Below are 16757 nucleotides of genomic sequence, written 5' to 3' on the forward strand. Positions count from 1 at the left end.
ACTTTATCACATTTTTTTTTCGATGGACTAAGCGGGTTTTGACTCTAGACGCCTATTTTGTTTCCTTTTCCATAAGTGATGACTTTACACATTTGTATACGTTTTGTTCTATATTAGCCCCCATCCGCCTTTTTTAAAGGTCAGGCAGCCATTTTTGAAATACTGCGTGAAGGGGTTTAAAACGTGCAACGCTCACTTTTCCTCAAGTTAAAGTAATATCTTTATTTTCAGATTCTCATTTTCAAATTTCCCTCACTTTTCGCTGCACAAGCTTCAGAGAATGCTTCCTCTGTTATTTTTTATACGTTTGGGAACCGTAATCAACCCAAAATGAATATCAAAGTTTGCACGTTTCAATATGGCGAAAATATCCAAAGAAGATTTTTATTTCCAAAAAAAAAAAAAAAAAAAAAAAAAAGCTAGACATAGCAACCTGCAATGCTGTTAGAGAGTATAATATGGGATGCAGTGTCATGCAACACCGCAAGACTACTGTCAGACAGGAGGATCTTCCAAGAAAAGAATTTAGCGTAAATATGTAGTGGATAAAAACTTGTTTACCACCAAGAGTCGCACAATTGCCTTCTCCATTCCTCGAACCTCAGCAGTGAGATGGAAGAAGGATGCAACACAATAATGCAGGCATATATTGCAATGTATTGGGAGTAGAGGAATAATATTGCGATTGTTGGTAGAAAAGCCGCCAAGAAACGTATAATTAGAGACATTTTACGGAGAAACCCCGAAATTCTAATTAAGCCTTTTTCCAATACCAAGTACGGTTAAGTGAAAATAAAAGATGCCTGCAATAAACGAGGTTTCGTTATTGCCAAGAAAGACTTTCCTGTGTACTTAAAAGAGATCGGTAAAGCTCAAATGGAATTAATTTTTATCATCTCGTGGGGAGCGGCGACTTGTGACGGGGGGTGGATTTGATTGCGTTTTCCACTCTGAAATTAATCCCATCCGAGCTTTGTCAGTCTTAGCATCGGAAAGGGTTGTTACTATATGTACTCCTACCAAAAAGGCTCAAAATTCTTCGGCATTGCTACTGTGATATACCGTGCACTATGGTTATGAAATCACACACTACTGGTCTGTCACCTCTCACCGCAGTTCAGCTGTCGGTGTGATTCCTGACGAACATGACGTCATTAAAATTCGTTATCAGAGATCGGAAACAACACTGTAAGCCTTCAATTGTTTCTAAGACTGTATGTATACAAAAGTTACTCACCGATAGCTGTGAACCGAATCTCAGTTGTTAACTCTTATCTATTCTTCTTTGGTTTCTTTTAATTGACGTATGTATTTGTTGTCGGTTGGTTTGCAATTGCCAAAGTAATTGTGAAGTATTATAACTATGAATTATTATATAAATCAAACAATAATTCCTTTTGGACTTCATTTTTGTGTTTATGTGTGTTTCATTCGGAAATGTGATCGTATGTAACCATACTTTGTACAGTATAGTGGCTCTCACTTGGTAACCGCAGAAAAAGATATGCTCTCGCTGTTGTATCCAAATCCTGTACACTTCTTGTCCAACTTACCTGTCGTGTCGGTTTGAGAATCTGTCATCTCTTCACAACTTTGACACACGGTCTCAACAAGAAACTGTTATTCTTACACCTATGTATGGAACGGCATTATCGTGATTATCGGTATGATTACGATACACTGAAATGATTGGTCTAGAAATAAGTCGGGAGGGGAAAAGGCATTAAGTGTGATATCAGGTTTTACTTCAAGATACATATCGATGAAAATATCAATTTCATGTTTTTGTAATAAGAATGCCATACATTTTAATAGTGTTAAGTTCATACAGTTGTAGTCAATAAGAATGAAAAACATTTTTGTAGTACGATACTGAATGTCGAATGCTAACCGTACCGTCCCCAACGAAACCAGGGACGTCTTCTTTTTCCTTCTCCCAACAATGCCTGTAAAATAGAAGTTTTGTTTTCATTAACTAATACATAATATTGGAACCATTTGTAGTAATTTAAAACATAAGTCTACTGTAATTGTCTCAACAATATCTACTTCAACTATATGCATTGGTTCCTGTAGAATTATAAATGCTGATGTCAGGTAAAAACGAAGTACTCTATACTTTAGCATATTACATACAGTATCAGTGATGTGTAAATCACAGATTCTTCTTTTCATAAATATAATTTTGTAAAACCAGAAATCTTACATATTATTTATTATTCAATACAAGTAAATTTCTTTGCTAAACAAAGTTAAAAGACGTAAGTCATAAGACAAAGGAATAGCATTTGTAGAGGTGTATCAAATTCTACAATTTGAAATTTCTCGTTAAAGATCTTTCCTTTTCCACTCTGTCCTAGAGTAGTGATCGACAGAATTTTTGTCATCACAATTCTCTAGCTGAACAGACGAATTGAAGCCGAAACACAGAAAACGCAAAACAACAAATAGAGTTTACACTCTTTAACACAAGTTTGTGTTTGCGCAAATCATTGCCAAAGGTTTAATCCTTTGATTGCATTTGGAGATTCGCAAACTGGGTAAAAAAATATCGTCCCATTTTGTGTATTACAGGCCAGAAGCCTTTGGAAAATCCAAAAATTGCAAAAGATAATACCAAATGCAATCAAAGGATTAAACCTTTGACAATGACCTGCGAAAACACAAACTTGTGTTAAAGAGTGTAAACTCTATTTGTTGTTTTGCGTTTTCTCTATTTCGGTTTCATTTCGCCTCTTCAGCTAGAGAAGTGTGATGACAAAAATTCTGTCGATCACTACTCTAGGAGAGAGTGGAGAAGGAAAGATCTCAATGGGAAATTCCAAATTGCAGAAGTAAATTCTCTTTTACTCGACAGGTTGTTATGGTTACAGATCAAAACAAATGTAGAAATTGGTGATGCTTTGATTTTAATATATCCATTACGAATGATTAATACAATGTGTATGAAAATGATAACTTATGACAAGTTTGTAACACCGTACTTGAGAGAATAAATTTGTAAGTAAGATTTTAAATTCACAATCAGTAGTGCATAGTATAGAACAGGGGACAGTTAAACTGAATGTGCTACATGATTTGATTATCATTGAACATGGGTACTGTAGACTGTCCCTAATACGAAAGGAACGTATAACATTCCCCAAAAATTGTGCATCCTACCAAGCTGCATTAGTAAGTACAAAGTATGGAACCATATTTTTAGCCTATCGGATTTATTTCTGACGTGGACAGAGGGGACGAATACATGTTTAATCACTGACCATTGAGTCCTTTTCAATGACCGATTGTTCTATTTCAGTGATATAAACTTTTATGACCCCTAATTTATTTTCAAACTAATGTCACATTGGGACAAGCGTTTCAAAAGGCTTGAAGATTGTATTGAGGAATTAGAAAGAAATTAACTTCTTTGGTAGATTTATTATAAAGAATGAGAATAATATTTTCATTTGTTTTTCTAGTTGTACCTTATTAAGTCGCTCTCCAAGAACCTTAATATTATCTTTATAGTAGGCCTAAATGCAAAATGTAGGCGTAACAATTAAACAATATTTTAACAAGAAATTTACGTTTAATGAAGTACATAAATTGAGACTAATACGCTCATCTACCTTATAGACTTCTCTGACTGAGGAATAAGAAATATTATTAAATGGGAATGTTGATTGGTATAACAAAGTTTCGACACGCTCAGACCTGAAGGAAACATTTTTAATGAAGTTTATGAAGCGAGTGAGTTACTGAATGTAAGCAAGGACCTCGACAAGAAGTTTCTACAATGTTAGATGTAGATTCCATCTACAAGGTGTTAAAAATAACGTTTACAACGTTTCAGGGATGATGGAGGAGGTAAAAACAAACATCTTTTGTAAGTGACAAAAATTTGGCAGATGCGCCGTTTATTATGTACCTAAGTGTTAGTATAATCCATAAGGAACGAGACCAATTATTGTCGTTTTAGAGGCTGTGTTCAAACTTCCGTCCATTGAAGGCATTGCACAATTGGTACCTTCGTACTATGGAGTGTCTGCAACGCTCAAGAATGCCAACATTGTCTCGAATAACATGTACAGCTTCAACAACGCGAGCAACTAAGTCTTCTGCCGTATCTATTGGTGTCTCATACACAAGACGTTTCATGTCTCCCCACAAAAATAAATTCAGTGGGTTAGGTCCGGTGATCGAGGTGGCCACGGTACCGGCTCACCTGCCAATCTAACGATCGGGGAATGTAGCAGTTAGGTGCTTCCTGACACGACGATCAAAGTGTGGAGGGGCACCGTCATACTGAAACCATATTCTTTCTTTGATGTTCAATGGGACATTTTCTAAAAGTTCTGGTAGGACGTCGCGTAGAAAAACAAAATAATTACCACCATGGAGACTGTTAGGGACCCTTTTAACTTGATGCAGGCACATCAGGACAAACAGAACTAACCAGTGTGTGTTGTGACGGAAGTCAAGCCATCTACCCTTCAGGCCATCTTGCGGCAAAACGGCGCATCTGCTAAAGTTTTGTCACTTAAAAGAGATGTTTGTTTTTACCTCCTCTAACATCCCTGAAACGTTGTGAACGTTATTTTTAACACCCTGTATATAAAGTACTCTACTTTGGACAATGTAACGAAATTTTTATACATTCGGAATAATAAACATTTAATTTCCGAATGAATCCAAGACTTTTAGGAAGTACCAATGTCTTGTAAAATTGAACACTTTGTTCTCTTCCTCAGGTGAGCAACAGTCAACTAAGAGGAAGGGGAATCTCTCGAGGTCATTAGGCCAGAATATTTCTTAAAATAATGTTCTCAAGTTATACTCGTGCTCACAACGTGTCCTTATGACAAATTATGTAATCTATGAATTATAAAGCTTATTTATGTTGAATTTTCTGTTTGATTGTTATGTTAGCATTTGTGATTTCTATATACCCCTGTCCTCAATTTTGCCATGTCACCGTCTCCATAAAGAAATATACACAATCCTTTGATTACCTTCATTTGTTAAGACTCTCATTATGTTCAGAGTAGTGTTATTTACGCCGTTTCATAAATGCAGGGACATTCAACGTTCTGACGCTACATATCGACTCCGTTATCAGAGAAGCAAAGGAAAAGAAGTGCTTTTCTTTTCGACCCATCAAAAAAAAAATCTTCAGAACTGTTATATGCTCTTGAGTTTTAAGATGTTTTTCGTTAAAAGTACTAGGTCTCTTGGACCCTTGCCGTTATATACAATATGAAACCTCCAACTCTTAACATTAAACTATATATCTATGTTCGTATTAGTCGCTTATCATTATAAAGTAACATACCTCTAAAAGAAGGACAATCGCAACAACGATGATGACCTTTCCCTTCATCTTCAACACGGGTTACTATCTGCTGTACAACTAAAACATAACAAATACATTCATACATAATTTATTAATTGGTATATTACATGCAATTTCATTAAAAACCAGTAAAGTTAGGAAAATGATAAAAAAATTACTTTATATATGTTTATAAAATAGTGTAGCCTAGTTATTTGTGCAATGTTACAACACCGAACGAAGAAAACATAAAAGAGGGAAAGAAAGAAAAGAAAATTATTTTAGTACAGAAAACAATCATAAATCTAATAATGCAAATAAATTTTAATTGAACTGAAACAAATACAAATTTAAAAATGAAGTAGTGTGGACGAAAGTTAGTGGATAATGTGAAGGGAATTTTTGATGATAAAATTACAAAATTATAAGTTCTACAACCAATAACAAAAAGGAGAAAATTTCACTCACATTTGCACTAAAGATGAAAAGAACGATTTGATTGAAATATACTCTTGTATATGGCTCAATTTTATTATTTTATAACACTAAAACCATTTATAGTTTCACTTATAATTCCAACAGCCTTTGTTCGTGTTGCGGATGACGATGATTATGATGTTGATAATTAAATTATCATGATGGCAATAATTAAAATTATCATGGAGGCAATAATTAAATAGGTTTATATATGTTACGAGTATTCTAAGACAAACGGAAATAAATGAACGAGAAACGGAAGTTCCACACAAATTAGAGGATAAAGAAATACTTAGTGGAATTGAAAATATGTTGAGAATTTAGTCACAAATAGAAGATTTTAAATAGGGTAAACTAGGGTCTGTTGGACAGTCGGGCATGTTGGACACTCTGTACTTTAACGTGTTACCTCGCCACTTGTGGGCATCACATTCTGCTAGAAGTCAATGACGGATAAATGTCGGATAAATGATAATTTTATCATCATGAGAATATGTTACATGATTATATAAATATATAATTGAACCTAGAATAACTTATTAGTAAGAATAGTCAGCTTTTATATATCGATTAAAATAAGGTGGCCAGACTTCCCCGTTTTCCGTGCACAGTACCAGAATTTTGGTTTTGTCCCCACAAAAATGTCGTCTCCGGAATGTTTCTGCATTTAATATTTTTCCCCCACATATCCCCAGATTTTCAGCATTCATTATTATAATTTTGTGAAAATGTTGCTATCCGAATGCCTGGTGAATTTATTTCCAAGATAGCCTATCTATGTATTTTTACTGTATTACTGAGAACTCTAGAAAGAAAAAAAAAATGACGAGACTGTCCATTATTTTCATGATTATGTAAATGAACTTAACATGATGAAGTTGATTTGATGAAATTTCTCACGTGAGGAAAGTGTAACTTCAGAGAAAATAGCAAAGTTGATTGGAGAAAATATTACTCTTTGCTCAAAATGGAGTGAAATTTTTACATCCTCCTCTGATAAAATTATTCCCTCTGCACAACCAGAAGTTGATTAAACTATCTCTGTGTGTTCCTGAAAATAATACTTGAGTGGAGAGAGTTTTTTCTTCAATGAACATGTTTTGCAGATCCCAGAAATCCGAAACTGTTCGAGCCATGGTTGCTATTTTAATCACTGTCGGGAATTTTCTGCAAAATTGATATCCACAGAACACTGCTTAAAAATTCACACTTTTGAAAAATGCAAGACTTTTAAGTGGTAGGCCCAGTTAAGTAGAATGAATAGTGTGTAAATGGAATGAGTATTTTAATTCTTTAAAGTGTGTAACAATAATATAAGTTAATGGCAAATTAACAGAAATGTCAAAAATGGTATTTTCATATGTCAAATCTTGTCCTAGGAAATTGCGAAAGGAAGCTGGTAACTTAAAAATTAAGATATGACTCTGTAATTAAATTTTTAGAGCATCCCAATACATGGAGCAGAGATAATCACGCAAAATATTATATTAAATACGTTAGTTATTATAGATATGAATTACGTATTATGCTTTGCGAAGTTTTAACAGTCTCATAAGACGCTAATGACAAAATCAGTTCTAGAAAAATTGAGATTATGTGAGATATTTTACAATAAGTAGAGGAAAAAAATAATTAAGCTTGCATGGTCACACCAACCAAACACAGAGTAGTCAGATAATTAAGTGTGCTAAATATGGAATCCACAGGCATATATCGGACGAAAATAAATTGGACGGAAATCGATCCACAAAGAGATAGCGTCGTTAGACTGAAGGAAAGTATGAATACGTACACAGAACCCTAATAAAAATATGTTAATGTATTTTAGTTTATAATACAATAATTTTAATTTATTGTTTTAAAAACGGTTTGCGATAGGTCGGCAGATTATCTCCTTGCGACGTCTACACAAATTATCTGAAATAGATTCTACATATTTCTGAGAGACTTTCGATCGACAAGATGGATGTCCCGAAAATATGACATTGATCATTGTTACCCTTAATGCCCAGTAGTATTTGAATCTGGGAATGTCGCATGCATACAGTACAAGATATGGAAAAGACTGCAAACGATTTACTTTGAGCGTAACAAATTACCCAATGCAACTGATTTGAGGGGAAACGTAGGCTCAAATACACTGTCATATGTAATTTTAATCACTGATCCTAAAATTTTTGGGCTATCCATCTGAAATTTGATGCAGGTATTTACAATGACTGATTCTATTATGATACTTAATTGCAATACCTTACCATGTCAGGAAGTCTAATTGGACGGAGTTACGCAATAATAGACCAAGCGCCAAAAACCTGTTTCGAGATATTGGCCTTTGAAATAAATCTGTTTTCTTTTTTATAAAACATTTTATTCAAGAAGTATTATAACATTAACACTATTACAAAAAAATAGGACGAATAATATCAAAAAAAGCTAACCGACTTTTGATAAGAGACCAACAGTACAATTAATATTTCAAAGCAAAATAAATAAATGAATTATATGCAATGAACGAATTTTTGCTTATAAATAGCAGCAAAAACCAGATATCGCATTCTTGATTTTTTTTTCGAGTTAAATTAGTCTGCCATCAACAGATTTGTGCAAATATCTTTTTTTCTTCAAATTGTCGGTTGGTCTATTATTGCGAAACTTCCTCCAATTTCGAATCCTCCTAACCTAACCTCATATCACAAAGTATAAGAACTTTTTCTCATGATGTATTAAAGATATGGTTCTGAAATTTTGTGCACATTTGTTCTATATTATATGTAACAAATCTTTGTAGACAGAATTTTAAAACTTTAATTGATTTTTTTTAATTAATTTTCAATAATGTAGTATTTAAAGGAATAGGCTATCATTGCTTTGTATAAGTAAAGTTCTTTAAATATTCACCTATAAAAAGAATTTCTGCAGTGAAATTTGCATTGTGCGATAATAAAGGAATGTGCAAAATTTCATTAGGCCTACTTTATCTCAAATTGTTTCTGAGAAAATGTTTCTTTATTTAAAATTGGGTATTGCGGATAACAAATCGTAAAGTTTGAATATTTTTCCACATGATTAATTATATTTTTACCTCTTGTGACCCACAAGAAGAAGAAGAACAATAACAGGCACTGTTTATAGCACACGAAAGAATTGATAAACCAATTGTTCTAAATCATGAAGAATCATTTTAAAAATTATTTTCTAGTCCAAGTCCCTCTACAATCTTTTTCCTAGAACTACTCTGTGGCTCTTTTTGATTATTAATACGAGCAATAAATCCATTTAGACTAACATTTGAGCCGTAAAATTTTGTGCTGAAATTCCCAAAACAATGTAATATTTCTAGACTAGTTTTTAGTAAATGTGATTTTTGGTCAGTTTGGACCTACATCCCCTATACATGTTTGTGTTATGTTTACGAATAATTAACTTTGAACTTGAAGATACTGAATGGGGTACATGCGGTTTTCCTTATCTCTGTGGATTAATTACTCTCTCACACCATTATCCGCTGTAAAATATAATTCTATAACAGAAATACTAAAATATTTAATGCTATGGTTAATTATATCTTGAGGAAACAACATAAAATATTACTAAATTTAGCGCTTCGTTCTGAAATGAAGCAAGATACATAAAATGCATTCTTAAGCTTTTTCATTGTTAGGCAACTACTCAAATAATACAAGCAAACACATAAGTCAAAAATATTGATTCCGAGTAGAAGGTGTATATAATATACATAATGTATCCCTATAAACTTAGAATTGGAAAATGAAATAGACATGAAATTACACAACTTACTGAAAATAACATTTTGACGATTCAGTTTAGTCAAAACCTTTTAAACGCCTTTTTCTCAGAAGTAATATTTTTGACTTAATGTGTTTTGATTGTAAACAGACGATATTATTTCATTGCAAATAAACATCAAATTATAAAGTACTTTAGGCTTACCAGTTCCAACTTGAAAGCAGAACGAGTATCTAAATAAATGTAACAATAGTCTATTGTATATTATATAGTTATGACATTCAAAGAACAGGTTTCAAACTTTTAACGGTTTGAGGAAAAAAAATTCCCAAGAGATAAACACTGATAATAGTTACCGTTCTTCACCTTATATAGTGCGAAATGTGTTATAGTTATATCAATTTTTGCTTACGAGTACCTACGGGAGATACACGCCTGCAGCTACTACTATGTTGTTACAAACAACCGATTCCTATATTTTTCCGAGAACAGTATCTAAATTATGATTATTATGCAGGAAGTAGTATTTGGTATGTTCTTTATTATGTAAATGTATAATATAATGTATTGCTTATATTTTTTTACTATGTTAACCTGTCAAGATATGGTTATGAAGTACGGTGTCAGAATTTCCTTCTGGAAAAATAACTGTAGAAACTATTTAAAAATCAATTCCGGCTCAACTGCACAATTTGTCATTTTATAGAGTAACATGTAAATCTGGCAGCTTGAGTTTCGTGCTACCAATCAAAACACAATAATCTAGCATCCACTGTGATTATGTTGACAGTAGCTCCTTACGCCAGTCTTCGTCTTTGGGGTACGTAGGCTAAATATGGCGATTGCAAGATGGGAACAAACATGCTAAAACGGTTTAAATATGGATTAATATCACGCACTGGCTTCAGCTATGGCATGTTTGCTGCTTTACTTCTCTGTGGACTGCCCGTGCTCAGTGTCATATCGCTGTACTTTAAGTTTCAAAGCGGACAAACTCTGCAGTTTTCCCTAATTTCATATATTCATAATTATTGAACTTTATTTATTCTCTACTCTTCCTTATTACAGTAAAATTTATCTACCCTTATTTTTGTTACCACAAAACCGAGGTCAAATATTTGTAATCTAGATACAAAGATGCGTAATTAAAAGGGAAATCAAGTTATTTAATAAGTAATAGTTAACGGAGGCAAATACTCAGGCAAAGGCAAAGGCAAAGGCAAAGGTCGTAAGCAAGGTTTCTTTTGAGAATTTGCTAATAGACATTCAAATCAACTTTAAGTAAATCATTATATAAATTTTAATTGAATACATGAAACAAAATGTGGAGAAATTTCATTTACACAATATGACAAATGTAAAACAGCGTATTCCGAATCTCACCGGTCCGGTGGCATCAATGACGTCACGTTGCAGCGAAATAAGGAACAAAACTGCTGGAAAGATCGATGGCTGTCATGGCGACTGTACAAGTTGTTGTCTGTGCTAAGCTAGCAAAATTATGCGAAATTTTCGTACTGCCATCACGTTCAAAGAAAAGATAGCATAAACAATTTATTTCTTGAACCGGTAGTAATAACTGGTCCGTTGACATGTTCGCTCATAAGCCATTAACATATTGTTTTTACGTTGTGCTCATTACAAACAATACAGCAGAACTAAAGCAGAACACACCGCCATGACAAAACAGTGCACGATGTTATTCGTCTGCTAATTCCCGCCCTATACAAGAACCAATCAGATTCACTGATGGCGGCTGATGGAGACTGCCACCACCTCTGCAAGTTGATGGCACCGGTGTGACATCGGTGGAGCATCAATGACGTCATCGGTGGAATTCGAAACACCGTGATGCCATCGGTTTGCTCACCGGTGAGATTCGGAATACGCTCAGAGGAAGGTGTTATGAGCAGACAGCGGATTTTAGGTCCCTACACAGCGACAAGACGTCAGTCCCTTCGCTTACGGCAGGGCCGGGCATGAGAGCTGCTCTATTTTGCCGGCCAGAGTTGCTCTCGCTCAGCAAGGCAAGCCAGAGCAGAACGCTCACGCAGTGGCGGACTCACATTACAGCTACCTTCCCTGCATTAACATAACAAGGGCCACTGTTGTTCTATTCATTCAGTCTGTCGGTACATAATAGTTTATAAGGATATTACATCAATCCATTGTACAGGACAGAATTTATAACACTCTTATTAATTTAATGGAATAAACTTCGCTCTATGCACACACACAAATCATTAGGCTTATTTACATAACCCATTCGCACATACTGCAACCTCCTCACCACGGTTTTACGAGACAGGCGTATGGCTTTCTCTTCCCCTACTGGCTGTGGACAGAGTTCATTTGCCAATATAATTAAACATCGCTTGATGAATTCACCTTCATTGAATGTTTTCAATCCTTTGCAATTTCGTTGCCAATTTTGTAGCTAATTCTCAAAGTCAATTCACTAAGTGCATTATTGTCATCTTGTTAATACATAATATAATATAATATGATATAATATAATATAATATAATATAATATAATGATATGATATGATGATATGATATGATATGATATGATATGATATGATATGATATGATATGATATGATATGATATGATATGATATGATATGATATGATATGTTATATCATGAACTGTAATATACTATGCTAATGATGTAACATAATACTTGTATAATTTAAAATTATATATTACTAAATGTATAAGAACTTATAATGCAATATAAATATCAAATTAGATACTCTAATATAATGTACCTGAGAAACATTTTCTTTAAGTTGTTGTATTAATTTATGGCGTTCATTACCAACATATTTGTCATATTCAGTAGCATGTTGTAAAGAAAAATGCCCTTGGATATTGAACTTCTTAATCAGTTGGAGTGTTCTATGACAAATTAAACACTTTGCTAATCCACTGCTCTCTACGAAAAAATAACTCCTCCTCCCATGATACATTAAAAGCATTGGGAGTATCGGGCCGCTTTAATGTATGAGCGGAAGCTCCGTCTTCAAAGTTCACCATCATACTTCAGCGTCACCACTGCACCGACACTGAATGACGTACTGTATGCATACGTCACAGCGCTCGGAAGAACCGCTCTTTAAAGCACACAGCGCTCATTTCTCAGAATCACGTAATGTGTCCAGCCCTGGCTTACGGAGAGAGCGTAGCAATGAGTTCAATGACCTCTCTGCAACTTGTACACCTAACGTTCGGTATCGGGACTGAAAATCCGCTGTCTCGTTATGGGTAAAGGTAGGAATTTATACTACAACATGAGGATATTAGGTTAGTTGTGCTTAGACTATCGTTACGTCATGAATGATGTGGAATCTGAGATATGGCCAGGTGCAACTGAAATGTGTTTTGTATCGCAGCAATTGAATGGGGTATGTTTCTCGTGCGTAGGGTTCAACGTTGTGCTCCGGCAATTGGTTTGTTTACATTGTACTGTGATTCGTTGATTGGTTAACCACATAAAGCTACGTAAAATCTCATCCTTTTTATACCATGGCAGAGTTATCTAACATGCACTATACTCTCTCTCTCGTTCTCTCTCTCTATCTCTCTCTCTCTCTTTCGTACAACGAACATACTATGCATACCTAACCTTGTAGTCTCTATGGATAAATTCCTAACTTTAGTTATGAGCAGGGAAAGGATTTATATGTAAATACATATTTACTTATAAAGCTAATATAATTTATATTTTGCATTATCTTTATGTTTCACAATGTGTAGGGTTGAAAAATCCTACTTTTATTTTCCATATTTTTCCATATTTTAGAGTTTAGTACATATTTTCGTTAATTTCCATATATTTTCCATATTTCATATAAAACAGTCCATATTATATTAGGTTTAACAATAAAACAAAACAAAATTCCATTAACTTTTGAAAATACATTTCAACAATAGAGATTTAAACACATGTTCAGTAATCCCTTTAACATCAGAGTTATTTGAAAATTAGCAGTCCTATCAACAATGGGAAAGTAAGTTACAAAACTGTATTAATTTAATTTAAAATTTTTAACAGACTTCAGTTGTGCAGCTCAACAGTTAAATGCCAGTCAGAGTACACATAGGTTCAGTTTTGTAAATCATACTATAAAGACGGTAAATATGCCAAAAGTACGTCATTCAGTCAATTTAAAATCAAAACTAACAAGTTACATTTCAGAATTTAAAGAAGATGGTTTATCAACTGACAATAAAATATTATTTTGTAATTTGTGTCAGTGTGCAGTATCATCTACACAAAAGTTCCTGGTGCAACAACACATTACAACTAGTAAACATCAGGCCAACAAACAACTAAATTCCAAGCAGAGACAATTGTTTTTAACACAACCAACAACATCGAATGTAAGATCTGAGTTTAACATCGACCTGTGCCGTTCTCTCATCTCTGCTGATATTCCTCTCTACAAACTAAAGAATAAGGTCTTCAGGGAATTCCTTGAAAAATATACTCAACATACAATCCCGGATGAGTCAACACTTAGGAAGACGTATGCTCCATCCATCTACGATGAGACAATACAGAAGATAAGAGATGAAATTAAAGATAGTTCAATTTGGGTTTCCATTGATGAGACTCCCGACAAAGAAGGTAGACTTGTTGGTAATGTAGTTATCGGTTTGTTAAGTGAACAATATTCTGAACGAATTCTTTTACATTGTGATGTTCTAGAAAAGTGCAATAACAAAACTATAGTTAAACTGTTCAACGAAGCTATGGGTATCCTGTGGCCAAAGGGTATTATGTACGATAATGTGTTATTCTTTATTAGCGATGCTGCCCCTTATATGGTCAAAGCTGGACAAGCATTATCTGTTGTATATCCTAAATTGACTCATTTTACTTGTGTGGCGCATGCATTTCATCGTGTGGCAGAAGTGGTCAGAGACAATTTCCCTAAAGTAGATTTGTTGATTTCATCAGTGAAAAAAGTATTTCTCAAAGCTCCCAGTAGAGTTAACGTGTTGAAAGAAATGTACCCTGAAATTCCATTGCCACCAAAGCCAATTTTAACTAGATGGGGTACATGGCTAGAAGCAGTTGAATATTATGCCGAACATATAGACTCTATTAACAATGTTCTCCTTGCATTGGACTCTGAAGATGCAGTCTCAATTGATACTGCGAAAACAGTTACCTGTGACATAAGTGTGAAGAATGACTTAGCTCACATTCAGCATACATTTTCATGCATCATAAAAACGCTCAAAAGTCTCCAAAATAGGCACCTTTCACTATCTGAAAGTTTTGAAATTATAAATAGTACTGTGGAACAACTGAATCGTGGTAGAGGTAAAGTTGCAGATGCAGTAAGAGCTAAGGTGGACACTGTACTTTCAAAAAACCCTGGATATGAAGAACTACAAAAGGTTGTTGCTGTGATGAGTGGTGAATCAACAGTGAAGATTAACTTGGACTTATCCCCAGCAGACATTGTGAAATTGAATTATGTACCAGTTACTTCTTGTGACGTCGAACGCTCTTTTAGTCAGTATAAATCTATCCTCAGAGACAATAGAAGAAGATTCACTTTTCAGCACTTGAAAGAAATGTTTGTAACCTATTGTTATGGTAACAGACAATAAAAATTGTGTTTTGTTGAAACTACATTGGAAGATAAGGTACGTCCATTATATTTTTTGTTTAGTTTGATTAAAATGTACCAATATTTAACGTACATAGTCATTTTTTTATAATTTTAAGTCCATATTTAATTCCATATTTTGGTAAAAATCCATATTTAATTCCATATTTTGGTAAAAATAACTACATATATATTTACATATTTCATATATTTTTAGTCCATATAAATCCGTTCCCTGGTTATGAGACTTAGACGGGTGCTGCCATCTATCATCATCTTCCTCAATAAGCAGTACTATTAAAGTACTTAGACACGAATTCTCCATTGTAGACCCCTCAACTAGAAATCAGCTCAAGAGTCCGCAGTGGGTGGCCAGCTCGGCGATGGTGCTGAGTTTCAGTTCCTAAATTTCCTAGGGAGATATAGGCTACTATGTATATCCAGAGGTTTCGATATCTAATGTGGCTTAAACGTGTAAAGTCAGTAAAATATGAGATAACTCAACATGTACCCAATTCCTACAAGTTCGATCCTCTGTAAGGTCCAATATAATGTCAACGCTTATTCAGATCTCAGTGTCTGGTCGGCAGTTCAGTTACCAATCTTAAGGGACACTAGGACTGAATTATTAAAAAATGGCAAAACATTTTCAATATTTGTGTTCTCTAACGTAAATATGACTTTACACACTTGTCTACGTTTTTGTTCTATATTAGCCTTCATCCGCCATTTTTAAAGGTCAGGTGGCCATTTTTAAAATGCCGCGTGAACGTGCAACGCTCGCTTTTCCTCAATTGGAAGTAATATCTTTATTTTTAGATTCCCATATTCAAATTTCCCTCAGTTTTCGCTGTACATGCTTCAGAGCATGCTATCAGAGCATGCTCTGCTATCTTTTGATGCTTTTGGGGACTAATATCACCGTAGTCAAATCCAAAATGAAAATCAAAGTTTGCACGCTTCAATATGGCGAAAATGTCCAAAGAAAAATTTTATTTCCAAAAAAAACTGGACATAGTAACCTGCAATGCTGTTAGAGAGTACAATATGAGATGCAGTGCCATGCAACACCGCAAGACTGCTGTCAGACAGGAGGATCTTCCAAGAGTAGTATAAGAGATTGTAGCGAGGCAAAACAAGAGGAGGCTGTATGAGAGTAAAGGGTCAAATACTCATTTCAAGAGGATGGCCAGATGTCAAAAATGAGGAAGAAGGAAGCCAAGAAAGATGAAGGGAAAAGCTATGGTGCTGGGGATTTCTGAAACACTCAGTGTGAAAAAATCAACATTAGAAATTTAAACAATCTCAAACAAGAACCGACCGTAATTGGTTTTATCCTTCTGGGCTTTAATTGTCATGGTAGGTATTGCTCAGATAAGTAATTACAAGATACGTTATTTACATTCTTAACCTTTCAGTTCTCGCGCGTCATACACTTGTATGCCACTGTTGATTATTACGTCATCACATTTCCACTTTCAATGTTGAGTACCTACCTGTTACAGTTTAGCTCTGATGTTTGGAGTGTTTGGATGTAATTGTAATTTTTTATCTGTGTAGCAATATATGTGTTTTTAGAGTGGATTAG

At 34.3% G+C, this 16757-nt stretch overlaps 1 long non-coding RNA gene across 1 annotated transcript; it reads right to left on the bottom strand.

The window, feature by feature from the left end:
* Positions 1-1771: 1771 nt before the first annotated feature.
* Positions 1772-9886, bottom strand: LOC138706140 (uncharacterized). The gene is made up of 3 exons (XR_011333915.1): positions 9746-9886; positions 5318-5395; positions 1772-1946 (listed from the first exon to the last, which is right to left on the bottom strand). It is a non-coding gene; the product is annotated as an uncharacterized lncRNA (long non-coding RNA).
* Between the last annotated feature and the right edge of the window lie 6871 nt (positions 9887-16757).

The sequence above is a fragment of the Periplaneta americana genome, chromosome 9 (genome assembly GCF_040183065.1).
Source record: "Periplaneta americana isolate PAMFEO1 chromosome 9, P.americana_PAMFEO1_priV1, whole genome shotgun sequence".
NCBI classification, from domain to species: domain Eukaryota; kingdom Metazoa; phylum Arthropoda; class Insecta; order Blattodea; family Blattidae; genus Periplaneta; species Periplaneta americana.